This window comes from Ascaphus truei, chromosome 10 (assembly GCF_040206685.1).
Source record: "Ascaphus truei isolate aAscTru1 chromosome 10, aAscTru1.hap1, whole genome shotgun sequence".
Lineage (NCBI taxonomy): Eukaryota > Metazoa > Chordata > Amphibia > Anura > Ascaphidae > Ascaphus > Ascaphus truei.
The window spans coordinates 12,746,651-12,774,248 of NC_134492.1; the positions used below are offsets into that span (position 1 = coordinate 12,746,651).

Consider the following 27,598-nt stretch of genomic DNA (forward strand, 5'->3'; position numbering starts at 1 on the left):
TAGGTGGCCATATTGCCTTCCCTGGGAAGCAGAATCTGCACCAATCTATAACTGCATTGCTGGGCAGCTTATATACTTGCATTGCTGTAAATGCAAGAAACTGCTGTATTTATAAAAACAAAAATTTGGCAAGTGGAATTGCCCCTAAGCATCAGGGAAGATGTTACATGGCAAAGAGCTTTGAGTTCATTAAATATTTCACGTGTTACAATGTGATCCTCTGGCAATGAAAGGGTTACCAAGACTAACCAAAAAAACGGCTTTATTTAAATTCTGTTTAGTGCCAATTGAACACGGTGCAGTTCCCTTTGACATGGAATGAGTATACATAACCTATAAGAGAGGGCTGGATCTCATTTCCTAGTGAAGTACTTGTTTACATCTGTGCCCAGTGTATCTGTACAATCTCTCTCCTAGCTTGTTATGCTGATGTTGAGATTTTAAGTCTTTGAAATGTGGGGCACTCTGTTTGGTAATTGATAGATTTATTCCTTGTCCTTCAAGGTGTCTTGTCTTCTTGCTCATCCTGGTATTATCGGATTAACTGCAGCGCACACATGATCCCCTGTTCAGTACTCAACAGCACAATTCTGTCCCAAGGCTCCTACCATGTTGTATAGAGCCGGTCATGCTTCTATGTACATAACACAATGCAGACACAGGCTTTCTACCAAATACAATACTAGACACTTGCTTTGTTTTCTACCACTTTGTTATGAGATAATAAAAACAAGCAGCTTTAACTGGTTTAAAGCCTTCACAGATCTATATTGGAGTCCGTATACAATAGTGCAGGGGGGCTCAACTCCAGTTCTCAAGAACCCCCAACAGGTCAGGTTTTAAGGATAACCCTGCTTCAGCACAGGTGGCGCTATCAGCGGCTCAGTTATTTGACTTTTGTGAAGGGTATTGTGAGATTGTAACGGCACAGATCCATGGTATATATCTGCTTCCTTTTTTTTTATCAAATCTCCTAGCAAGATCAGTAGTTAAAAGCACTTATTGTGGATTACTGCTTCTACTCGCACTCCTTGTTACGCCATAAGTGACTCGCTACAAGTAGTGTTAAATCCTCCATACCTAGACTGGAGGAAACCTTGTCAGGCCCTGAAATCGTTGCATAGTAGATGAGGTTAAAAAGACATGTCCAGCAAGTTCAACCTATGCTAAATTTAGATGACAGATACTTTATCCTATATTTGTAATGATAGTATTTTGATTCAGAGGAAGGTAAACAAAAACCTCAGTGACAATATCTTCCAATGATATCTCTTAAGGGCAAAAAATAAATTCCTTCCTGACTCCCAATAATGGGAATCAGCTTTCTCCCTGGATCGGCATCCTTCCCATATTTACTTGGTATATCCCTGTATACTGTACAGTATATTCCTGTATAACTAATTCAGTTTATACCTGTTCTCTTGGTAGAGTTTCAAATAAACTATTCCAGTAAAATCCTTCCTTGCTTTCCATATGTCTTATTTCTAGTGGGGAGGTATAAATACAGAAGAATGTGCACTAAAGCAGGGGTGCGCAAAGTTGTGCGTGGGTTTTTTTGGGGGGGGGGCGGGGGCGCGCCATAGTTAGAGGCCCTGCGCTTCCCCGTAGGGCGTAGGCATTTAAAATGCCAGGGATCATGCAAGGCCTCTCTAACTTTTACTTACCTTGGTTCCCGCGTCTCCGTGGCAACGTAACGTCACATGACCATGTGACATAATTTGACGGTGGAGCCGTGGGGGGGGGGGGGGGGCGAGCCGGAGAGGAGACAGGGAAAGTTTGTGCACCCCAGCACTAAAGTATAGCTTTGTGTGGCCGATGCTGTGCTGCTACATATGGTTTTTAGAATTTTTTCCTTTGACTAATTTCTACTCGGCTTGGCCCTCACTACGGTTGTATCTCTCTCTGTCTCTGTGCATGTTTGTCCTCATCAGTATGTAACTGTCTTATGTTTTTGTAATGTGCATCACTCTACCCCATTGTATCACACTGTGGAATATGTTGGCAAATAGTCATAATAATAAAAATGTAAAGGAGTGATTGTGCCTTATTTGCACTAGCTTTTGTTCATGACATTTCCTTGACCACAGATAGAACACTGTTTGCAAAATGATTACAAGAAAGTCTGACGTGAATTTAACAGATTTGAGTAGCAAGGAAAGTAGTGGACAAAAATCTGTTGTATTACCCAAAATTGTTGCCACTGGTGTCCTGTCACACTACAATTTTCCGTGGGACGTCTTCAAATGTTGTTCATAGGCGGTGTGCAAACTGGGGGGTGTGATTTTTTTTTGGGGGGGGGGGGGTGCAGCGGTTGATGTAAGCGCTCTTCCCCAAGGCATTTAAATGCCGGGGATCACGCGTGTAACTTTATTTGCCTTAAAGCTGCAGTTCAGTCAATATCCTGCATGTGTTTTTTTTTTGTTTTTTTTTTAATAAATCAGTTCTGTAGTAAAAAAAAATACTTTTAGCATTTTCTGTTTTAAAAAAAACAACTTTGAAAGACCAATTTTCTTGTATTCTATTTTAACAACCATTTGCTAAGGCACTGCACCTTCATGTCCTGTCACAAGCCCTGGCACACCCCTTTGTCAGCCCTGCCCTCCCTCTAGCACATGTCAGTGCAGGAGTGCTCATGAATATTCATGAGCTTCCACTGAGTGACAGAAGCAGAAGAAAAACATATGCCATAGCCAAAGATCTTGCCAAATTTTGCCGATCAATACATGGAGAACGAATTGACTGGCAGCTATACAGTTCTTTAGGTAATTAGAGATTGCCCACATGCAACTATTGAAGTAAAAAAATTAATAAAAAAAAAAAAAAAAGACTGAACTGCAGCTTTAACAGCGACAGCGCATTTTGTGCAGCGGTTGGCTTCATATGAAAACTATCTTGCGATTTTCTTATTTCATGGGGTTCAGTATTTGTGAGGGAGGCATATGTAGTCTCGAAGGCTATTTACTGCCAGTGCTTGAATGCCCGCACTGCAGTCCAATACAGACTGGAGAGCCACAGAATTTGTGTTTTTGTAGCCCATTGGCCGTCTGTAGATATTTGCATCATTGACAGCTTGGGTCGTGATTATACCAACATCGGGCCGCAGCATCGTGTGGCGCGGCTCAAACAAATGGCAGCAATCCAATTAAAGCTAGTATAGCTCACACGCCGCCTGGAACTGCAGGGCGGCAGACTGGAGCGCAGACATGAGGTTTTGTTTTGAGCAGGCGATGGATGCGTCACCTGAGCGGTTCAGCGAATGAGGGCGAAACGCTCAGGGCCACGCCCCCCTTTCTCCTGCTGCCTCCTGACTTCAGTTCACTTGCCTCTTGGCCGGATTGCAGCGGTGACGTCACCAAATAGCGCTGCGCCGATCCGGAGCTGGTATAATCGCAGCCTTGGGCATTTCCCTGCAGTGCACGTTTTGTTCTCCTTGCCTGATCAATTGTGGTAAATCATCTCGACGTCTTTCTTAAAATAGTTATGTCAGATGTCGTTATAAAGCCTCCCTTACACAACTGCCAGAAATCTCCCCCCCCCCCCCCCCACCCTTGTTTTAGTTCCCAAACGGGGTTCCTTGTCTCTGTGGTCATACTTACTTTTTTTTTTTTAATTATATGCAAATGATCCTCTTCGCAGTAAATGTGGAGCAAAACAGTTAACCTAGGGTTGATATCATACTTCCAGATGTCCCTCTCATTAAATCATCCTCTTATCAGTCATCAAAGATCACTGATCAGTCCTCATAAGCTGTGGGCAAATCGTGCTCAAAATCTTTTGGATATAATACTCTAGTATACGTTTATTCCGCCCACAGCTTCAAGTGATTCGGAAGCAATATGACAAACACATGCTGCTTTAGAGTTGCGTGCCTGGTTTCAATGTGCTTACGGAAGTTGCTTTTTGTGCTGTCTCTTCAGACTATTTAATTTAAAAATAAATCTCAGCCGAGTATTCTCCACTTGTATTTGTTTTTCTTTGTTTTTCAGAAGGGCACACACTGGCTGTCCTTTTTGGTCAATGAGTGTAATTGTGGCTTTTTTGTTCTACATTAGAAAAATGTGTGAATATTTTATTCTTGTTCACAAATCCTAGCAAATCTTTTTGCAAGGTTTATATACGAAAAGCATGCCTGAAATGTAATGTACTGTTCTTTTTGCCTGTGACCACCCTGTGAAAAGTTTAGTAGGTGTAGTATAATGCTACCTACCAAGCATTCAAAGTAAACAATTAGGGGGGGCGGGGTTGGTTATACCAAAAAGGCACCAGGGATTACCATTGAGACTAAATGATGCAAAGGAAAATGTATTTATCTTTATCTCTGTTGTGTACTTGGGAGGACAAAACTGCAGCACAGAATATTTGGAGGTGATTTGTGGTTTTAAGACCAACACACTCTAGAACAGGTTTGGCAAACTCCAGCCCTCAAGGGCCACCAACAGGTCAGAATATCCCTGCTTCAGCAAAGGTGGCTCAGTCGAAGATTGAGCTGCCTGTGCTGAAGCAGGGATATATCATGAAAACCTGACTGGTTGGTGGTGGCCCTTGAGGACTGGCGTTGGCCACCCCTAATCTACAACATACTAGTGTTTATTTTATTTTTTTATTGCGGTACAATTAGACTAACATGAAATCTAAACTGACTCATGATGTGCTAATAGTTGAGGAGTAGTTTAATCATCTTTCCTTTGTTTGGGGCAATCCTAGACCAAGTTTGCCAGCCTTTAATATATAGACTGCAGTGTAATCTAAATAGTTTTTCCAGATAATCGTTGTTTGTGGGTTTCATTAGTTTTACAGAAAACCCCAAACATGCCATCCAATGTCTGCATCTCTAATCTCCACCTCTTTCTGTGTAGGTGGAAAGTACATGCTGTACTGCAAGTTACACCTAGAAATACAAGTATTTTTGGTAGCGTTTTGTTGTATGTCCAAACTCCTTAATAGGGTATGTTTACGCTTGGCTGTTGCTTTAATCAGTACTTTTGTTTATAATTTCATGTTTCCATTCCCCCTTCCTCTCCACCCCCCCCCCCCCTTTTTAAATAGTAAGCTTCAGAGTAACTCATCGGTCTACATTTTGGAAGTCTTATACACGGATACTTCAACTTGTGCTGGTTTATTTATTATTTGTTCTACCCACCCCTAAATATAATCAGACAAGGGCAAACGTGTTTTTGTTAAACATTTTTAAAAGGTGTACAACCTTGGTCATTATAATGTGGGATTTTTTTACCCATCATATAACAATTTGTATATATTGTATAGTACTGACAGTATATGTAGCACTGTACATTGAATTTGCAGAAGCAAAGCAATTCCCAGCCCAGTGGTTCAACTTTCTTTTGATTTCTGTCTTGTTTTATGGAGTCCTATAATTAGATTGTAAAATTGTGGGGAAACCCTCCCCACCCCCTTCGTCAGTCTTGCTCTTTCTTTTCCCCCTCCCCCTCTCTGTTCCACATTAGGTGCTCTCTTCCTCCCCCTCCCCCCCCCCCCCCCTGGCTGCCAGCTCTCCCCCAGCTGCGGGCCTCCCTCATTCTGACCCACGCTACCGACATTGGTGCTCGACAGGCCTCTCTCACATTGGCGCGTGACAGATGTAAGCTTGGCCAAGCTGTGTGTGTGCGCGTGTGTGTTGTATTTTTATGTGTGTGGGGGGGCGCAGATGTAACTAGTCCTGGGCCCCGGGAAATCTGTCTGGGGCCCTGGATGGATGTGTAATCGGATTACTCTTTAGTCATCACATTATATCAGTATTGGAAGCAGGAGACACACAGTCTCCTGCAAGATGTCCTAGTTTGGTATATTTTATTTATATAGTCCCAGCAATGTATGTAGTGTTACAATATGCCGCAAATACAAAGCCCTATAGAGTATATGGGACAGTGTTCTGCTTGGTGCTGCTAGTATAACAGATCAGATTATGAGCTGGCTGGACAAATCCTGGATCCTGATTAATAGATGAGAGAACCTGTGCAGAAAAAGCTCAAACGCAGCAGAATTATCTTATGGAATTGTTTTTCAAGTCTGTGGTGGCGACTGGTACGCTGTCATTACCTGAGCTATTTAAAGCAGCAATGCTACATTTCCCCCGCCCTCCTTTTTTTCTTTTTATATGTGACAAAGTATAATTATACATTCGTATCTAAAATGGCAATTGTTTTTATACATCCTGATGTGCCTAACAAAATGGCCGCCTTCTAACTTTGTGCTGCTGTCTGTGACATGCTGCAGCTGATATGTAACATTATATTACTAAGTGTAACACATTATTGTGGTGGCCACTTCCATTATTGTTACAGCTTTCAGAGTAATGACCAGCCTGTTTGGAACACAGCAACAGATCTGTTTGATACTTTGTTGCAGACATACATAACGCAACAGAGAAGCCCAATGCTACATCCAATATAACAAAAATATACAGTAAAATACTTGTATATTCTCTTGAAAAGGGGTCATTTAGTTTAACCCGTTGGCCAAAGCATTGTGAGCCACGACCAGGCAGACCCAGGTCACAGGTCCTAACACTACCAGATAGTACTAATAGAGGTAAATTAGTATTTTAGCTGTGTTGTTTGATACTTTGTTGCCAAAGTGCAGAGCTCAAGAAGGTGCATGTGTGTGTCTAAAAAGAGGAAGTGGATATGACTCTAAATGGTTGCTGTAGCAACCAAAGGATGATCAGCACATTAAAAAAACATTTACACCCCCCCCCCCCCCCCATTCAATGTGCACACAGGCAAGGGATTAGCTAAATTGCCGATCGTTCGGCAAGATTCGGCTCGGGGGTTAAGTAAATGACTGCAGCAGTACATGGTCCTAAAATATTGGTGTTTATGCTGAAATGTTAAAACAACTATCTTTTTTTTTTATTTTATTTTTTAATTATTTATTTTTTCTTCACTTTTCTCTCTTCTCCCCCCCCCCCCCCCCCCCCAGTCCAAAATACATAATGGTGGCATTTCTCCGCATTGGTTTCTGGTGTTACTCATGGTGAAGCCAATATGGCCACCAGTGTTTGACCAATAGGAAGTTGCAGCTTCCATGTGGCCTGCAGGTCCCATGATTATTGGAGCGGCCATATTGTTTCCTTGGTTTTAGCACTGGCAACTAACACAATATCTCCGTAACCAGGGGCCCTTTTTTCATCTGAAAGTAGCACAGTTCTGCTGCGGCACCCACCTGCTTCCAGTGATGTCAAAATAAATAAGCAGGAGGAATTGCTGGTTTACCCTCCTTTTTAACCACAATTTGGACAAACGGCTGCTGTGGGGAGGTCATATAATACACGTGGAAGGTTTCTTTATGTTGCAGCTAGTATGGGGCACATGTATCCAGGCACGTGGGGCAATTCTGGTGCAAAAAAAAGGCATCACATGTATCAAAGAGGAAATAAACCTCTAAAACACAACTGAGGCTAGAGCAATGTTTTTGTCCCACTTAGGCTTTGATACATGTGGTTTCTATGATATATTCTCATATTGTGCTCTTAATATACAGTGCAGCAAGTTCCATTACTGTGGGGATGACAATGCCGTCCTCTATTAATTACGCACAGATCTGAGGTTCACTTTGGACTTTCTGGAACAAAATGAAAGGATTCTACAACATAATTGGCAAAGATCAGCAGATGGATCAGACACTTGAATTTAATTGTGAGCCCTGTGCCATTTGTTTTAGTCTATTGTTTGCATGCAGATTATTATATATGCTTGCTTTATGTCCAGGTGTAATAGCTCTTTGGCCAGCTGTATCTGAAGCATGCTACTTGTCACACTTTGTATTCATTATTTACTTTTACAGTATTTAGGGTAGGGGGGGAGTGGGGGCTCTGTAGCTGAAGAATGCTTTTTTAAGTGCCAGGAACCTCCCTGTTCTTGAAACACTTTGTTTTTGGTGCCAATGTGTTAATCAAAATGGCCACCGTAAGGCAGGCCAATAAGAAGCCGCAAGAGATGATGTGGTTTCCTATAGAACGACAGCACTCCATGTTTAAAAGATAATAATGAACAAGTTCCAGCACCTAAAACTGTAAGTATCTCTGTATCCGGGGAGTCTGTGGAGCTGCAAATAATGCGGGTTAACTCTGGCGTTACTCCTCTTCCCACCGCGCTCCCCCCTCCCCCACTTGTTCAAATAGTGCTTTTTTTGCAGAAAGGGACGGGCCAGGGATGTAGGAATCCATGTCTGTCCGTGCAGGATCTCTGCTGAAAAGCTACTTTTCATGCTCTTAACTTTTTATATATATACTGTTGACCTCCAGATAAGAGCTTGTATATTTTTCTTAACAGGACTGTTTCATTTCAAGTATTTATTATACTGTAATCTGCTATTAATCTTGTCTGACGCACCTGTGCAGAAGCTGGAATATCCTGAAAACCTGACCTGTTGAGGGTGTTTGAGGACTGGAGTTGAGCCCCGTGCCTAACATGTTGAGACTGATCTGTGTAGATGTATTCCGGGGGAAATACAGAGTACAAACTTCGGTCTGTGATTTGTTTTTCCTAGATTTCTGTTTATCTTTTGTCAGGAAACCGATGTTTATTTAACTTTTTTTTTTGTTCTCTGCGTACTATCCTGTGTGACTGTTTAGTGTAAAGGCCTTTCTGAGTCAGTCAGACAAAGTTTGGCTTTTCCCAAAATGGCAGCGAGTCACTGCTGATATTGGCAGGCCGTGTTTTAAACTGTTGATATTAAATGGTCAGTGGTTGATTCATTCTTCTTTATCGTTCATTTGTGAAGCGCCAACATTCCGCAGCGTGGTACAAGGGAGTACCGCGTTATGTATAGTACATAAACAGTTACATAGAGGCGAGGACAAACCTGCAACAGTGCGGGATTTTCCGTCGGCTCAATTTGAACATATGTAGAGGTTTTATTTATATAGCACCACCAATGCACACAGCACTAAGCAGGATTAGGATACAGACCGTACGGGGAGATCATCTGCAAACTTACCCAAAAGGAATTGGGCAGTCTCTGCCCTACAGCGCTTACAAGAAACATAAAATCTCTGCATATTGTTTGTATTTTACTTTTGATGACTATTCATAGCTTTCTAAGACACAAAGTACCCCCTGCTTGGTAATGACTTCATTCTCTGCACGAGTGGTTGTTTTTTTTTTTGTTCTGTTTAACTCTATATTCCATAACTGGGAAGATATATTTTAAATAAAGTTGGTGAAGCCCAAGTCTCTGTATTTTTGTTTACTTTGTCCACCAGTCCAGTATTATTGTACAGTAGGTACAACCGCAGATTTCCTCTTCGAAATGCTGAGGGTGTGTCCACAGGGCTCGGAGAACTGTGATCGTGTTCAGATCGGGAAATTATTAAATGCCCAGAAACCAGTGTCCTGAATTGCTGCTATAAGTGTGTCGGCATTTTACATGAGACAAGGAGCCTGTTTGTTTTAATTTCAGAAAAGACCCTGATTGCTCAAGCTGTCAGTAATAAGTGCAGTATCTGCCAGTTACCAAGCCACGGTAGTAAGAATAGGTTTATTTTAAGAGTATTTGAAGAAATATTTTTTTTTTATTTATTTATAAAATATTTTACCAGGAAGTAATACATTGAGAGTTACCTCTCGTTTTCAAGTATGTCCTGGGCACAGAGTAAAACAAATAATACATGGTTACAAGTACAGTTACATAAATGAGCAGGGTATACATTATATACAAGACATTGCGTGCACAGTTAAAGAAAATATATATTATGGGCTTATGAAACAGTTACAGACCAGATTAAAATGTGAGACAGCCTTAGATTTGAAAGAACTTAAACTGGTGCTGGATGTGAGAGTCTCTGGTAGGTTGTTCCAGTTTTGGGGTGCACGGTAGGAGAAGGAGGAACGTCCGGATACTTTGTTGAGCCTTGGGACCATGAACAGTCTTTTGGAGTCTGATCTCAGGTGATAAGTGCTGCATGTGGTAGGGGTGAGGAGCTTGTTAAGGTAGCTGGGTAGCTTGCCCAGAAAGTATTTGAGGGTGAAACAGGAAAGGTGAACTTTGCGCCTAGACTCTAGTGATGACCTATCTAGTTCTTTGAGCATTTCACAGTGATGTGTGCTGTAGTTGCATTGGAGAACAAAACAACAAATTGAATTGTAGAGGGTGTCAAGTTTGCTAAGGTGGGTTTGAGGTGCCGAGCCATATACTATGTCTCCATAGTCAATAATTGGCATTAGCATCTGCTGTGCGATACGCTTTCTGACCAGGAGACTTAGGGAGGATTTGTTCCTGTAAAGTACCCCTAGTTTGACATGGGTCTTGGTTGTCAGGCTATCAATGTGCATCCCGAATGTTAAGTGGGAGTCAAACCATAAGCCCAGGTATTTAAAACTAGTGACAGGGGTTAGGGTGGTGGTATGACTTTTATGGGCTAAGGCTGCGCTTATAGTGACGGCGACACGACTCGCGTCAAAACGAATGCATTGTCGCCGTCGGCGCTTATAGTGCACGCGGCGCGACGGAGTTACAGTGCTACCAAAAATCTGGTAGTCACTGTTTCTTTTTTTTTATTTTTATTTTTCAGAAACTGTCTCCCGTTGCGGCCAATCAAGAGCTTCTCCGTCCCTCTGCCTCCCCCTTTGACCTTGTAGCCAGCAACATCGCCTAAGTTTGAAATATAACTATCGCGACGGGTGATGTCATCTGTCACGTCGCCGGCACTATAAGCGCGGCCAAACGCATGTGATTTTTTTTCCCTCCCTCTGGTGGGGAAAATAACATTTACTAGATTGTCAGACTGGTCAGACTTGTTTTAAAGTCTCTTTCCTTAAAGAGAAGCAGCATCCTTAACATACAGGGGGCCACGGGGAAGATAAGTAAACATATCCCACCCTCACCAAAAAAGTGAGCAGGTTCAACTGCTGCTCCAAGATCTGAACTAATGGAAACAAACAACCCGTATTTAGAAGCGATCAAAGACAGCAGGCAGCACTTTGGTTTGCATGTGTGGAAAATGGCATCTGGTTTTGTTTTGTTTTTAAACTGCGAGGACTGGAAGTAGCTGAGAGAAATAGCCTCCTATCACTTTTTGCTGTCTGCCCTGGGATATATATATATATATATATATATATTACATAATGTTTCCTGATAAAGGAAGTTTAATGAACATGATCCGCCCGCAGTGTACCTGGTACTTGTTGACATAATGCAGTGACATCAATTTAGTTGATTTGTCTACATTCTACAATCAGCACAGTGTTAATCTATATAACAGACCTACAATTGTGCACATTTTCATGGGGGTTGAGCGAGAAATATGTATAGAAGATATGAAAAACAAAAGGGGTCCCTTTCTCAGCCCCCCCCCCCCCCCCCTGAAGACAGTGTATATTTATTTCAAATTGCACACATCCTTTAGGCTTTTGCCTTCTGACTTTTCAGTTTGTCGTTTTTGCTTTTCTATGTCTCTTACGAGCTGCAATGGTCAATGATCTCATCAGAAGTGTTTACTTTTTATTTCTAGGAAAACCAGTGGCAAATCACTGCATAATGAAGCGTAACGGGAACACCGATGCACAGCACGTTTTATCCCTTGCCAGCCTGTAAATATCATGTCTAAGCTTTTGCCGTTATCTTGTATGCAAAGAACTATGGACATGTTTATTCAATTTAAGAGGGACCACCAAGCCTTTTTTTGTTGATGCTCAAGTGAATGAAGATGCTTTGGCTCAGAGGTGGGCAACTCCCGTCCTCAAGGGCCACCAATAGGTTTTCGGGATATCCCTGCTTCAGCACAGGTTGCTGATTGAGCCACCTGTGCTGAAGCAGGTATAGCCTGAAAACCTGTTGGTGGCCCTTGAGGACTGGAGTTGCCCACCCCTGCTTTAGGCGTAATAGGGATTTTGGTAGCGGCCATCTTGCGCTACTCACCACACCGCCGCTGCCGACCTGCCGTTGGAATCGCCGCCGCCCACTTTTAAGGCAAGTTTTAATTGTGGTCTAGGGTAGGGGGTTACTTTAATGGGTTTTAGTGCTTGGGGCAGGGGGTTAATTCAATGGGGTTTTAGGGTAAGGCACTTACCGAAGTGGCCAGTGGCGGTGGCAGCTTCCAGCAGCGGGGTGAGTCACAGCAATGCGCCGGTGGCCATTTAATCGCGGTGACCTGTCCAAACTGGCTTTAGGGGCATTATATTATGTTCTTTAGCGTTTGGCTTTAGACTCCAGAGTCCCTTTGAGCAGCGATTTCAATGGCTTTCATTTTATACCTAATTATTTTCTTGATGCGTTACTGTATTGACTTTGTATCCACAAGTCTTGTATGCAGACAGATCTCCGCAGCTTCCGATTCTTGAGTAGTTTGCGTATACTGGAGAGGCTGACCATGCACTGCTCTGCAGGACACATTACTGGCACATTACTGGCACATTACTGGCACATTACTGGCACATTACTGGCACATTACTGGCACATTACTGGCACATTACTGGCACATTACTGGCACATTACTGGCACATTACTGGCACATTACTGGCACATTACTGGCACATTACTGGCACATTACTGGCACATTACTGGCACATTACTGGCACATTACTGCTCATACTTGCTATGTGATGCAACTGAGGTCCATGCATTCTTGGTGTCTGATGGCCTTCCATTCATCCTAGCAAAGCAGGTTCGCACCTCATTGGCTGAGCCGCTGGGGGCGTGGCCTAGTGCTCCGTCGCGAATACTGATCTCAATTTTCTTGAGCAGGAGTTTGTCGGCGCGGCGCCCCCCCCCCCCCCCTCGCAGCGGGCCCGGCTCCATTGTGGGGCGGCTCTTGTCCCTGCAGCGTCCGCCACTGCGGGCGCTGCAGTAGCCAACGGGGACCTGGCCTAAGGCAACTCTACAGTTAAACTCCTCTAATCCTAAAACTACATTCTCAGCAGGTTTGACTTTCATATTTTTGTAACAATTAAACCGGCAGTCCGCACTGATCGACATCTTTTCTGTATATCTTTATCTTGCTTTTAGAGAGCACTTATTGTCTTTGCCAAGGCGGTTTTTAATTTTTGTAATCTGATGCTTGGTTCAGGAGAGATACTGTAAGCATTTGGGAGCATTTGGGAGGTTTAAAATGAAGCTCTTCCCAGAGCCCATAGCCATCTAAAGGTTACCATGGTAACCTCAGAAGCGTAAGACAATTGTGCTTTTTAACACAGGCACTTTTATATAGACTTCTGGGGCGCAGAGGTTGGCTACTGTTTTAAGATGGATATATAATTGGGGTCATTATTATTAATCATAATAATAATCATTAAGATCATTACATATTTAATTTATATTTTAATGGATTTGTGTAAATGATGTATACATTGTAAAATTATTACATTTCTTCTTTGTAATATAATTATTGAACCCACTAATTTACATCTTAAAATAGAAGTTTGGGCTAATGGGATGTGCGAGCTCTCATCCATATTTGGTGGTATACAGCAGAGATCAGTGAATATCTTGTATCTTATTTCCCAACTCACAGCTTCGATGCGCACAAAACACTTAAGGCCACGTCCATAGCAGGGGAAGCCGCGCTGAGCTGTGCGGACGCTCCGCGCTGAGCCCCGGCATCCTCAATGAGGATGTGTTTAGAGGGGGCTCACGCGAGCGTCCGCAGGCGTGCTGAGGAGTTGGATTTTTCAGCCGACAGCCAAGCTGTTTTTCAGCGAGCTGTCGGCTGAAAACATCCAATCAGCGCGAAGTAGCGTCAACGGCGCGTCGCGGGCGATTGGCCCTGCGACGTCACTGCCCAGCCTCCCCCCGCCTCCCGATCGCGCTCGCCTGCGTCAGCGCGGTTCAGCACTGCTCCCATCTCTATGGACGCAGCCTTGCATAGCAAAATACTTTAACATTTCATTGACCAGTATGTATTGCTTAGGGCAGGGGGGCGCAAACTTTTTTTCCCCTGCGCCCCCCTGCCGGTGGTCCCCTCACTCCCGCGGCCCCCCTAACCCCCACTTACCTGCGCTCCGGCGTCATGACGTCACATGACCAAATGATGCCGTGTTGCCATGGCGACCCAGGAAGGAAGCCGCCGGAGCCTAGGTAAGTAAGGTTTATAGAGGCCCTGCAGCTCCCCCGGCACTTAATTTAAGTGCCTTCGGGAACCGCTCGGCCTCTGTAAACCCCGCGCCCCCTCCGCCGGCAGTCTCGCGCCCCCCAGTTTGCGCACCGCTGGCTTAGGGGATGGTACTATTAAAACAATGATACTCTACAGAAGATACTCCCCTGTTTTTTTATTGGTGTGTTTTTCTGATGGTAATACAGTACTAACAGATGGTGTACCAGATGTGACTGGTAATATCTTTCTGCGTGCTCATTTTCAGCAATTGGTGAATATCTACTTTTAAAGATATGGTCCCGTTCCAAAAATAAAAACATTAGACCAGGGGACTTCCTCACTACTGCTTTTTATCATATTCAATAATCATTGCAAATGTAGGCATGCAGAGCCTATCTGCAGGAAAACATCTGCACAGATCACCGAATATATAATGCACGCATTACGTGGGTTTTGTGTGGATTGTTTTTGCAGCAAATGATTTGCTCTCTGGGAGAGGCCTGCACACGTATGTAAGTTCATGGCTGTCTTAGCTGAGATTTCTCGTTGATTTATTTGGGGTTCCATTTTGCAAACATTAGGGAACAGATGTACCAAGAAATAGTCTATTCTGCTTTACAGATGTGATCTGCTTTTTTTTTTTTATTATAAAATTGAGGCCCATTTGCAGATGGCCACCTACCTAGGAAAACAAAGTATAGGTGTTATTGTGTTTCTGCCATGAACTATGTGATGTAATCTGCTGACATTTAGGAAAAATGAGCCCAAACTGTCACGAATGCCACATCTGCAAGCACGTGGCTAGTGTCAAAGGATTCATTTATCCAGCTATCCTGCTCACTTACCTCACCGCAGGGCCCTCAAAATGAGCAATATCTCCCCAAAACCGTCACGCTACACCTCCATACGCTGCCACCACCAAGAATAATGTAAAGTCTTGCATTCATTAGGAGTCCTCGGTCCCGTGTTGACTGGGTTTTTGTGTTGATTACATATTTTTTTGATGTAGCAAATGTGTTCGAAAATGCTGTTATGCTCTTCAAAAAGGTTTTAGGTTTGAATTGGAGCCCAGAGACCGTACTTATGTAATTTTAATATACAAAAAAATATACAGTGCTAAGTTACAGAAAAAGTTGAAGTTCTGAGAACTTTTTATGTTTATTGGAATAAAACATCCCTCTTTGTTGACTTCTAGTTTGGTTTTCAGAACACAGCATTTTTATCATGAAACTTTGCAATGGGACCAGAATAAGCCCACTCTCCTGGGTGTGTCCTCTTTCACACTCTCCTGGGTGTGTCCTCTTTCACACTCTCCTGGGTGTGTCCACTTTCACACTCAACCATCTCTTGTTACCTTTTATGGCTGAGATGAAAATGACCCCCAGAATAATGCTTCCTGCTTAAATGTGGTCGCATGATTCTCCCAAAGGTGGACATACTACCAACACAATTTCTACTTTTGTGTGAGTAAACACCGTACGTATAGATACCCTGTGATGTTTGATATTATTTCATACAGTTGACCTATATTTCATCCTTGTAAGGTGCATCATATTTTAAATATCTTGCGTTTTGTAAATCTGTGAGGCAATGAACTTTTGATCACCTGACTAAAGGTTTTACAATGGCCTTTGAAGATGCATTGTCATGCTCGGTCAATCTCTGGTCCATCTGTCAACTCACTGCGAACATGGTGGTTAAATTGTTACCCCCAGAAACCCAGACCAGGTCACACTTCAATAACTTCCCCAGTAATACAGCAAAATATGTATTTCAAATGTCCCATTAACCCCTTTGTTGTTGTATTGTTAATTTTGTTAATGCAACAGAGCAAAACAGCTACTGATGTGGCACTATCCCTCATCAGTCATAACAAAATACGTTGCTTTGGTGGTAATGAGTGGTTTCATTTCTCTTACAGGTTTACGGGAACGCTGAAACTTTGAACTGGTACGGGCAAGTGTAACCTTAATCTCTAGGTAAGACTCGAGTGCTTGTCATGGTTTGTTTTGCTTCCTGGTGTTACCATGCTGTCTAAATTGAGTGAGCCGGATTACCAGCTGTATAACGAACGGCACACCTGTGAGCACGTGACTTTTGTGTGTGACGAGGGTTAGTTAATACACACAGCTATCGAGCTGACTTGCCTTTCTCCCATCAGGGTCTCTAAAATTACTATCTCCCCTCAATCTATCACAATATATATCTATATCTTCAATCGCTTCCACCACCAAAAAAATGATTATGTTTTACTCGCAGAGTCTTTGGCCCCTGTTTATTACGAAAAAATATGACGAACACAACTATTGTAGCAAAATGTGTCAGAAAATGCAGTTTGTGGACTCTCTTCAAAACGTGCAAAGTTCAATTAGAGCCCAGACGATACTTATTACAGTTTAGATGTAATTTACAAATGTAGTACAGTGCTTTGTTACAGAAAAAGAATGATGCAAGATAAATACAGTACAATATGCAGTTTCATAAAATAACAGGGTCAAACAGAGAACGTATACATTACCAGCACACAACCAGTTCCCTCCCAAAAGAGGTCTTTGGATTTTGGAAGATGAGAATTAACGTGTCTTGTTGGCATAAAACTCACCTTGTTGAATTCTAGATTCATATTCCAAATGCATGTTGCAGTATTTTAGGATAATTATCCCCTTATTTGTATATGTAAAGCATGTGACAATGTATCATTCTACATTCTCACCTAAGCTGGCAATCGTTTGGTGCTCCTGTTTTATATCTGTCAAAATCCTGATTGTGTACCTAACATAATGGCTGTGCGACAGTCTGTGAAATGCTGCAGCTGATACCATGTGTAACATTATTTTATTACAGCTTCAAGAGTAATAGACAGTCTGCTGTTTGGAACACAGCAATAGATCTGTTTGTGATACTTTGTTGCCAAAGTACAGAGCTCCAGACGGGGTGTGAGTGCGCCTGTTTCAAAAGAGAAAGTGGATATGACTTTCTAAATGGTTGCTGTAGCTACCGAAGGATGATCAGTACATTAAAAAAAATCATTAAATGGCAGGAGGGAAAATAAATAATGCAGACTGTAACTAATACTGCAGAACTGATTTATTTAAAAAACTATGTAACTATATAGGATATTTCACATTTTGCTGCGGGAGAGGTGTGGTTTTTTTTTTGGTTTTGTTTTGTTTTTTCGAGTATAACGATAATCCCATAACTTTCTTTCACCCTTCGTGACGACACCCTGTTGTATTTGCATCTTGATGGGGGAACTCATATTTGAAGGGGAAATATTTATCTCACATGTAACATGGATCAACCTGTCATATTTGGTATTCATTTAATCAGCTGAGCTCCATCTTCAGAATTACATCTTTCACATCCTTGTGAATTCGATTTTGCATCCTAAATGCCTTATATTTATTAAACTTGTACAGACATATGGATGTCTTCCTGGCCACACCCTCATGCTGTCCCCAGATCACTTGAGGAGTTTCTTTTAAGTTACCTAAAGATGCCCTGTTTTTTCCCACTTTCCGCAAGGGTTTCTGATCCTATGGTTTTAATCGTCCCCACAATCCAGGTTTGCTCTTGGATAACACCACTTCTAGACATACACAGGAAATAGACTGGGTCATTCTTGCTTGACCCACCACAAAACTATAACATGTATTTTTAAGATGTAACTTGAGTCAAATTAACAGGTCTGCTGAAGTGGTAGAATACTGAATATAGATGACGCCTATCATCACAAACTGGGCGAACATTAAAGTCAAATGTACATATAGCATACTGTGTATTTCCACAATTAATGGATTAGTCCGGAGGTTTTAGACCCCAGTCCTCAAGACCCCTCAACAGGTCAGGTTTCCAGGATATCCCTGCTTCAGTAGAGGTGGTGCAGTCTTTGACTGAGCCTTCTGTGCTGAAGCAGGGATATCCTGGAAACGTGGCCTGTAGAGGGGATTTTGAGGACTGGAGTTAAGAACCCCAGGATTAATGGGAAAATGAGGTTTGCAGTTATACCACTTGGATTGTCAGCTTTTTGAGACATTGACTCTATCTCACTGTTTGCTTTAATTGCATTTAAATGGTATGCTCTTCTCATTTTGCATTATATTCCCCTACATGTCTGGTATAATGTTCCTCTGAAGCACCACATACATAGTGATCACTATGCTTGCAGACTTGATATCTATGATGGATGGAAACAATGCATTAGGTTCCCGGTACATCCTCAATGGGGCTGGGCCCACTAGCTGCCTTGGCCGCCGCGTTGCACGACCATATTTTTCTGAAGACGGTAAAATTGTCTTCAGAATTGGGCCAGGTGTCCATAGTAAAACCGTTCTAGGAAGTTTTGCCGCCAGTCACCTCGCCACCATCTTAAATGTCCTGGCCAGCTCCATGTCACCTGCGGCTGGCGAACATGGACATGTAAAGATGGCGGCCGGGAGGACATTTTAAAGATGGTGCCGTGACTGCGACAAGACGACATCCTCTGAGTCATCCTGGTGGGCGGAGCACTGGTGGCGATTTGGTCGGGGCCAAATGTCCCATTGTGATGGCAAACTGGCTCCTGTAGAGGTAGGCTTCTAAAACTACTGGATAAAGACCTCTATATTGGCTGTTCCCATCAGTTGATTGAGATGAGTTTCGAGTAATTTGGCTAGAACATGGAAAGCATTTTCAGCACGTTTCACACGCCTATAAATAGCTGGTTGCCAGCACAACGCTTCTACTGAGCGGAACCTGTGCAGGCTGAATAACACCGTTTAGACAGTGGAGCAGAGCTTTGAATGAACGTTCAAACCCCACAGCCTTTGCAAATAACACACAAGTTGTGAATCGTGATGTTCTAAAATGCAATCTGTTTTCCAGTATATTTTGTAGACCTCAAGACCTCTGATTGCTGCCCCTAGTTCAAGAGGGAAGTGCACTTGTAAAGCAAACACTGCAGTTTATGTATTTATTTATTTATAAAATATTTTACCAGGAAGTAATACATTGAGAGTTACCTCTCGTTTTCAAGTATGGCCTGGGCACAGAGGAAAACAAAACAAATAATACATGGTTACAAATACAGTTACATACATGAACAGGGTATTCATTATATACAAGACATTGCGTGCACAGTTAAAGAAACTATATATTATGGGCGTATGAAACAGTTACAAACCAGATTAAAGTGTGAGACAGCCTTAGATTTGAAAGAACTTAAACTGGTGGTGGATGTGAGAGTCTTTGGTAGGTTGTTCCAGTTTTGGGGTGCACGGTAGGAGAAGGAGGAACGTCCGGATACTTTGTTGAGCCTTGTTCTTGTGTGTAGGGAAATAAAAGACTTTAAAATTGAAGATGGGTTTGGCTGGTTTGCCAAATGAAGATTTGCTTCTTTAGATGGGTGCAAATAAATGTCCCACATTCAGTGATTTATCAAATAGTCAGCGATCCGGTTCTTTTCTCAGTTTATTCAGAGACCATAGAAAACCTCTTTTACAGCATCATGTCAGGCATGCATATAGAATGTGGTTATAGAGTGGAGAATCCCTAGCTTGGTTGAGGTTAAAAGATTCTGAATTCTATACATCCAGGTACAATCTTTTATACACTTATCTTAACCAGTCTTAACATAGCGCTGTCCCACAAATGTCCTTAGTCAATCATAAACGTTGGAACAATATTTCTTCAATTAGCAATGTTTACTTAGATTTACAAAACTCCCTTGTTCTGTCACTATGTAACTGTAAGGCTCGCTTATAGTGCCTGGCGACAGCGACATTGCGCCAAAACAAATACATTGAATCCGTCGCTTGCGCTTATAGTAGGAGCGACCAAAAATTGTCAGTGTTATATGATTTTTGGAGACAGTCGCCACATGTGACTGTCCCTAAACCAATCACAGAGCACCTATTGCACTCTGTGCCCCCCCCCCCCTCCCTTGTGACGTCACTGGCCTTGTCGCCAGCGACGTCGCTCAAACTTTAAATACAACTTTCGGCGACGGGTGACGTCATCGGTCGTGCTGCCGTCGCCGGCACTATAAACGCGGCCTTCGATAAACTGTGTTCCTAATCTTTAAAACTGATCTCTCCTTGTATTGTTTTACTAACTAACTATTTCTAACTACCGAAAATAATTTCTAATTTAATACTTAAAAAATATATTAACTAATTGCATGCTGAAGATATGTATATAGCATTATTATTCAGGCTTGACATTGTCCTAGCTTCAAAAAGCACAAAGGGGCTTGATCACGTCTTTCTAGATATCTTGGCCAGAGCCTTGTGTTCATTGCGGTTTTGCCACCTATTACTGTGTTATTGGCAGCTTGCTAGACCTCTTTGCTACTAGAGAAGCATTTGCTGATCGCTTTGGAGGAAAAGGGGTTAATGGATAAAAGTGGGACTCCCTTATAAAGATCCAGAATGGGTAGTTTGTGCATGAGGCTTCAACATGTCTCAAGTCTTTGCTGTGGCTGTCCTCCACCCCATGTGGTTGGGGGGGTGGGGGGGAAGCGCAGCAGTTAGAGGTCCTGCGCTATCCCCCCTGGCATTTAAATTAAATGCCAGGGAGCCGTGCGAGGCCTCTATATTACTTCCCTTCCAGCGACGCGTCGTCTTGGTAACCCGGTGCACAAAATGACGCCGTGACGTCACGCTACCATGACGTGACGTTATATGACACCGCACATCATTTGCGTGCCTGGCACAGAGGAGAGCAGGAAGGGGTGCGCATGGGGAAAAGTTTGCGCACGCCTTCCCTTTACCAACGTGACATGTTGGGTTACATACAAACAATCCCAAACCACCATTACCTTTAAAAAAAAAAAAGGAAAATAACACTCCAGTTATATTTGCCCTGTAGTTCCCTTTAAATAAGGGTCTGAATTCACTGTTAACATTTTCAGCAACTCTCTAAACTCGCATACCTTTCTTCAGGCACGATCCCTTGAAGTCTAGACCTGACCTCACCAGAGAATTTACCAGACAATGACTTCAGGTTCTTTATGTTTAATTGTTTTTGCATTATTCTGTCTTAAGTGTAATTAGAGAAAAGTGTATTTAAAAAAAAAACAGAAAATGAAATCCGTGCATATTAAAATTAGCAGCTTCACTCTAATTCATCTCTGTAGGAACTCTTGAAACAATGGAAGCAAAAAGGTTATATACTATGCGCAGAGGTGCGCAAACTTTCAGTCTGTGCCCACTCCCCCCCCCCCCCTTACCTTGGCTCCGATGTCTAATGACGCCACTGGGTCATGTCACGGTGCCAAGGTAAGGGAATTTACAGAAGCCTTGCGTGATCCCGGGCGTTTAATTTAAATGCCTTGGACGAGCGTGGGGCCTCTGTAACCGCCGCGCCACCCATGGAAAATGTCGCGCACCCCTGAACTATGGCATTGAACAGCGTGTGAAAGCACTTTCCAAACACTTGATGTATATCATGTCACTGCCATTGTATTGCTGACATCCACTCCGTACTGATGGGTTTAAATGAAGAAAAACTCTGAATATAAGAGAGGGCTCCCAAAAGCACAAAATATAACTAAATGAACAATTTTAAATAGCCGAGGTGCACAATGCGTGCGGTAAAACACTGGGACGGGCGCTGTGGCCTCCTGTGACTCCAGTTGCAATAGATGTTTGGTCAATTTCTCCCCCAAAAAGTGTGTGGTCTTTCTAGCCAGGGTATATAAGGCTGTGTGAGGTCAGGCTGTATCTGATGAAGGGGGCGCTCACTGAAAAGTTATGTCGTACAGTTTTTCTAAAGTTTGTCTGCTCCTATATATTAAATGCATTTTTCTGTATTAATACTTTTTAGCTGTATTTTTGGTTATCTTGTGCTGGATTTAAATGACGCACAGAGGGGAAAAACTGCACCACTTATGTGTGTGTGTCACTTCACAGCAGTAATAGATGTGACATAACATAACACAGTGGGAATAAGCGTTTCATACATGAAGGTAACAATACCAAAGGGAGTCCCTGCCCCACAGAGCTTACAATATAAGTGGTAAGTAAGGAGAACGTAGAGACAGTAGGAGGGTGTTCTGGTAAGCACATCTGCAGGGGGTCAAGGACAGTGCATGTGACATGTATAGTGTCAGCCAGCGGGGTTACCCATATGCTTTTGTTAGGTGTTTTTAAGGAAGATCCTAAAGGTGGAGAGAGGGTGCTAGTCTGATATTGAGGGAAGGGCATTCCAGAGGTGTGGGGCAGTGAGTGAGAGGTTTTAGGCGGGCAAGGGCTTTAGATATAAAAGGGGTAGACAGAAGACATCCTTGAGCAGAACGCAAGAGTCACGCAGCTGTAAGCCAAGAAATTATGGCTGAGATGTAAGGAGGGGCAGCAGAGTGTATAGCCTTAAAAGTGAGGAGGAGAATTGTGTAAGCGATACAGAGTTTCATTGGAAGACAGATTTAGGAGGTAAGTGCTTCTAGCGTTTAGGATAAATTGGAGGGGAGACAGGTTAGCGGCAGTAAGGCCAGACAGTAGAAGCTTAAAATAGTGGAGACGGAGAGAATGAGGGCTTGCGTTGGCGTTTTAGCAGTAGAGGGACAGAGGAAAGGGCGTATCTTAGCAATGTAACGGAGGTAAAAACAACAGATTTTTAGCTACATTGTGAATGTGAGAGAGGAGTTGGACCCCTAGGCAGCGTACGTGTGATACTGGGTGTATAATAGTACTGCCAACAGTAATGTAGAAGGGGGCTGTAGGGCCAGGCTTGGGAGGAAGTATAAGGAGCTCGGGTTTGGTAGGAAGCATAAGGAGCTCGGGTTTGGGAGGAAGTATAAGGAGCTCTGGTTTGGGAGGAAGCATAAGGAGCTCTGGTTTGGGAGGAAGCATAAGGAGCTCGGGCTTGGGAGGAAGCATAAGGAGCTCGGGCTTGGAAGGAAGCATAAGGAGCTCGGGCTTGGAAGGAAGCATAAGGAGCTCGGACTTGGGAGGAAGTATAAGGATCTTGGGCTTGGGAGGAAGCTTAAGGAGCTCGGGCTTGGGAGGAAGCATAAGGAGCTCGGGCTTGGGAGGAAGCATAAGGAGCTCGGGCTTGGAAGGAAGCATAAGGAGCTCGGGCTTGGGAGGAAGCATAAGGAGCTCGGGCTTGGGAGGAAGCATAAGGAGCTCGGGCTTGGGAGGAAGTATAAGGATCTTGGGCTTGGGAGGAAGCATAAGGAGCTCGGGCTTGGGAGGAAGCATAAGGAGCTCGGGCTTGGGAGGAAGCATAAGGAGCTCGGGCTTGGGAGGAAGCATAAGGAGCTCGGGCTTGGGAGGAAGAATAAGGAGCTCGGGCTTGGGAGGAAGCATAAGGAGCTTGGGCTTGGGAGGAAGCATAAGGAGCTCGGGCTTGGAAGGAAGCATAAGGAGCTCGGGCTTGGACATTTTTAAGTTTGTCGGTGGTGGGCCAACCAGGATGATGAGACTTTGTTCTGTACAGCAGGTGTAAGGCCAGGGGTTGAATTGTGATATTTGAACCCAAGATATGTGATGAGGTCACCTAGAATGGAAAGAGAAAAGCGGTCCCAGGACAGAGCCCTAAGGTATACCCACAGGTCGGAGGAGGTGGTATTGACAAGCGAGACACAAAGTACGATGGGAGAGGTAAAAGGAAATCCGGGATAGAGCTCTGTTATGGATACCAAGAGTATGGAAATGGAGAAATAATTATTACTGTATATTGTGCGCTGGAAGTCCTTCTAATTCACCCTAATTGTGGGAACATTAAAGACTTTGGGTATCCCATTACCAATTCCTCGTTGCAGGTACCAGCCAGTACCAAAGAGGTTAATCTTCTATTTAAATCTTGGATACTTTTCAGAAACATTTATTTATTTGTGCTTTAGTCTCTTTTTACTTTACTGAAACCATAGAAAATCATTTCCCAGGAGGACTGCAGCAAAAACCATAGAAACCATTGTTTTCATATTGATATAAAAAATTCTCAATAACATTCTAGTACAGGGGTTGGCATCTCCAGGCATCAGCCTCACCCAACAGGTCAGGTTTTCGGGATATCCCAGCTTCAGCACAGGTGGCTCAATCGGCTTCTCAAGTCGATAAGCAAACCCTTGTGTCCCCCCTGTTTAATGCTTTCTGTTTTTGAGACTATTTTAAAATGTGGTCACTTCTTTTTCAGAAAGCTGTTGGTGGTTTCTTCTGCATTATCTTTATTAGCCACTAGATGGGGCCATGTTCCTGAACTATAGCTCTTTTGTACATTGCGTGCAAGATAACCATAAAACAGGGATATTTTTAAAGCCCTTGATTCTGGATGTCTTCTACTGCTTAATAGCCAATGCTTGAAGCTGCTTGTAAAATGTCAGACATCCCATATTTATTTTTTTTACATTTTTATTATGCTGTACTACTGATATTTTGCAACTTGGGTGCAGACATAAATATTAATTTGTTGCATGTGCAGGCTTTGGAAAGGAGGCATTACACATAATACAAGGAGATAAATGTCGTCAATATTTCAGTTTTTTCCTGAAAGTGTTGCGTTTACTGATTGGAGAACCCTTAATCTTAATTTGTGATTTTTCCTGTGCACTATATGCTATTTGGGAATTTTAACTTGCTCTGATATGTGGCAAAGTGTTTAGCATAGGTCAAGCAATGCTTTTACCAAATATTTATTTAAATGGACATGTGAAATTCCTCAGGGATTGTATGGGGGGGGAAAGGGGGGTTCTCCCCAGAAACCCAAATGCTGTACACATGTTTTGGTGACGAGATTTTTCAGCTAATATTTAATGGAGATTTTGCAACATACTTCTGTACCCCCAAACATACAGGCCAATCCCTTTCCTTGTTTGCTTTCTCATTAGGGAAGAGTAACTTCCTCAAGCCACCAAGTGAAATGATAAACCAATAGCGTATGTTAAGCCACTTTTGGAAGCGGACTGGATCCCCATTACACCTCCTTGCTAATCGACATGTTACTTATGTTTCTGCCCTAGTAAATCCTACATGGTGTAGGTCTGAACACAAAGGCACTAGGGAGCTGTGATATCTTTCCCCCCCCCCCCCCCCCCCCCTTCAAAAATCCAGAGCTTGTAGACCTGGTGTAAGCAGTGTGTTACATGAGCTTTGTATAACAGATATGATGTAAAATGTAGGTCACAAGAAGCAAGATCTCCTCCTTTCCTGGTTACGTTGCAAGTCTGTGCACTAGATTTTGTCAACCTTTGCTCTGTGCATGTGACTTTAAGACAGCTGACCTTGCGTAAGAATGAATTCTCAATTTGTACATGGACTTCAGCAGGTGATCCAACTATTTCAAAGCTAAGTTTAATAGGACACGTGCTATAAAATGACGATCTGCATTAGGCACGAACGAGTATGTTTGTTTGGACAAGCTTTTGCCTTTTAAGAGTGCTGTTCTTAAATGGTTTTCTAAAGAAATATATGCTCTTTCCCTGCCCTAGAAGGGTTTTTATTTTTTTTCTAATGTGTATTTCTACACATAGGAATTAAATGTTTTGAAGCACACTTGAATATTCAACAGTCCATATACCAGTGTTTTTCAACAGGGGTTCCTAGGAGCTCTTGGGTTACCTGCAATTTTCAGGTTGTTTGAAAATGGTACCAAATACAGAAGAATTTACAATGCATCTGATCTCAGACGCGCTATTAGAGAGGGTTGGGGTTCGTGGCAAAGCATTTGATCTCAGACACGCTATTAGAGAGGGTTGGGGTTCCTCGGAATTTCTCAATATGAAAGGGTTCTTTAACAAAACACTGCTGTATACAATACAGATTGAATCACCTTGACTACACTTTACAATGATTGGGATATTTGTGCTGCCCATTCATTTTGGCAAAAGCAAGGCGCAATCTATGCAATATCCTGCATGTTTGTTTTTTTTTGTTTTTTTAAAGTAAACTCTTAATGCCATTTGTAATGTTAATATTCTGAGCATCCTTTGATCAATGTAGCGGGTTCCAGCCCCCCTCCCCAGCAGGTAAAGATGGGCGGATCTGGATCCGCAGCGGATCGGTCGGTTCCTTTGGTGCGTGGATTTCAGCGGATCAATCTGAAAAGGGGAGATTTCCGGTTTTTTGCAGATTTGTACTTTTTTTTTTTTTACCTATACACTGCGCGGATTCCACAACCCGTGGACTGATTTGTAGAATCCAATCCACAGATTCATCAATCCGCCAAAGAATTGCCGAATCTCCAAACCCGTCCACGGCTTGTATCCAACGGCGTTTATTGATGAATCCACGCGGGTTGAAAACGGCCAAATCAGTTTGCGGATTTTGCACCGCGAAACGGATTTTAGGGGTTACATGAGCAAAAATCCGGGAAACTGACTTGGGCAGGTTGGCCCATCCCTTCCAGCAGTGCAAGAACTCTGTAACACTTTCCTATTTGTGTGTATTTGTTGCCAATATTTTCAGCAGTTTGAGCTGCGAACTGTAACAGTAGATTGTTACCTTGGTAATATAATTATACATTGTAGCTACTTGGTTACAGGCTTGAGGCTTGATTTGAAATTGAAAGGCAGCCATTTAGTGAACCCCGGGAAGCAGGATCTTTGCTCATCGATCTGCAGCTTAGGTAATTAGTTTCCAAAAAAAGTTTCTTGGTTTGCCTCTTTAATACACTTTATATATTACCTATAAACTGCAAGGGAGTGGAACTTTTAAATCAACATTACAAGAGTAAGACTGTTAGGCCGAGTCCATAGAAGGACAGGCCGCGCTGAGCCGTGCGGACGCTCAGCGCTGAGCCCTTGCATCCTCAATGAGGATGCCTTGAGAGGGGGCTCACGCGAGCGTCCGCAGGCGTGCTGAGGCTTTGGAGTTTTCAGCCAAGCGCCAAGCTGTTCATCCAATCGGCCTGAAGCAGCGTCAACGTCACGGCGCCGTCGTCAGTTCGTCGCGGGCGATTGGCCCAGCGACGTCACTGCCCCGCCTCCAACCACCTCCCCCCGGCTCCCTTCGCGCACGCTGGCTCGCCTGCAAGTCCGTGGAATCGTGCTGACTGAAGCAGGCGAGCCTCAGCGTTAGCGCGCCTCCGCTCTCCTGAAGCCTCTATGGCCCCGGCCTTAGTGTATTTTTTTTTCCAGTGTTTATAAAAAAAGTGTGTGTATATGTATGTGTATATATCTATATATCTAGCATCCTATTTCCATTTTTCTTTCACGTTTTCCCTTCGACTCCTACAAATTGAATCAAAAACATAATTTTCAATAAATGTAATGGATTTTTGTTTCTACTCCCACCCCCCCCCCCCCCAATCAAAATGACAAATAAGATTAAACATTTTTACTTTTTCTCTATATAGAACTTAAAATGTTTTATATAAAGATTACGATGGTATTTAAAATAGAGCATAATTAATTGTACACATAATATACAGGGAGATGAGTGCTATGTGGGTGTTAATGTTCCTCTATGGTTTAGGGACTGGTTATGGAACTATTTTGGCATGTGTTGTGCGTACAAGCACCGTCCCCCAATCAGACCGGGCCCAGTAAGCACCTTCGCACGGAAGGTGCAGCCGTGCTGTACGACAAGTTTTTGCAAATACAAAAAAACTGTATTTGCAACTTGCGACGGAGGC

At 43.0% G+C, this 27,598-nt stretch overlaps 1 protein-coding gene across 1 annotated transcript in view; it reads left to right on the top strand.

Annotated features, from left to right (window-relative positions):
• Window positions 1-27,598, top strand: part of GNG12 (G protein subunit gamma 12) — a 71,544-nt gene that overhangs the window by 12,424 nt on the left and 31,522 nt on the right. Inside the window, exon 2 of the mRNA XM_075615859.1 lies at window positions 15,969-16,026. The gene's annotated coding sequence lies outside the window, so the exon portion shown is untranslated. The remainder of the gene's footprint in view (window positions 1-15,968; window positions 16,027-27,598) is intronic.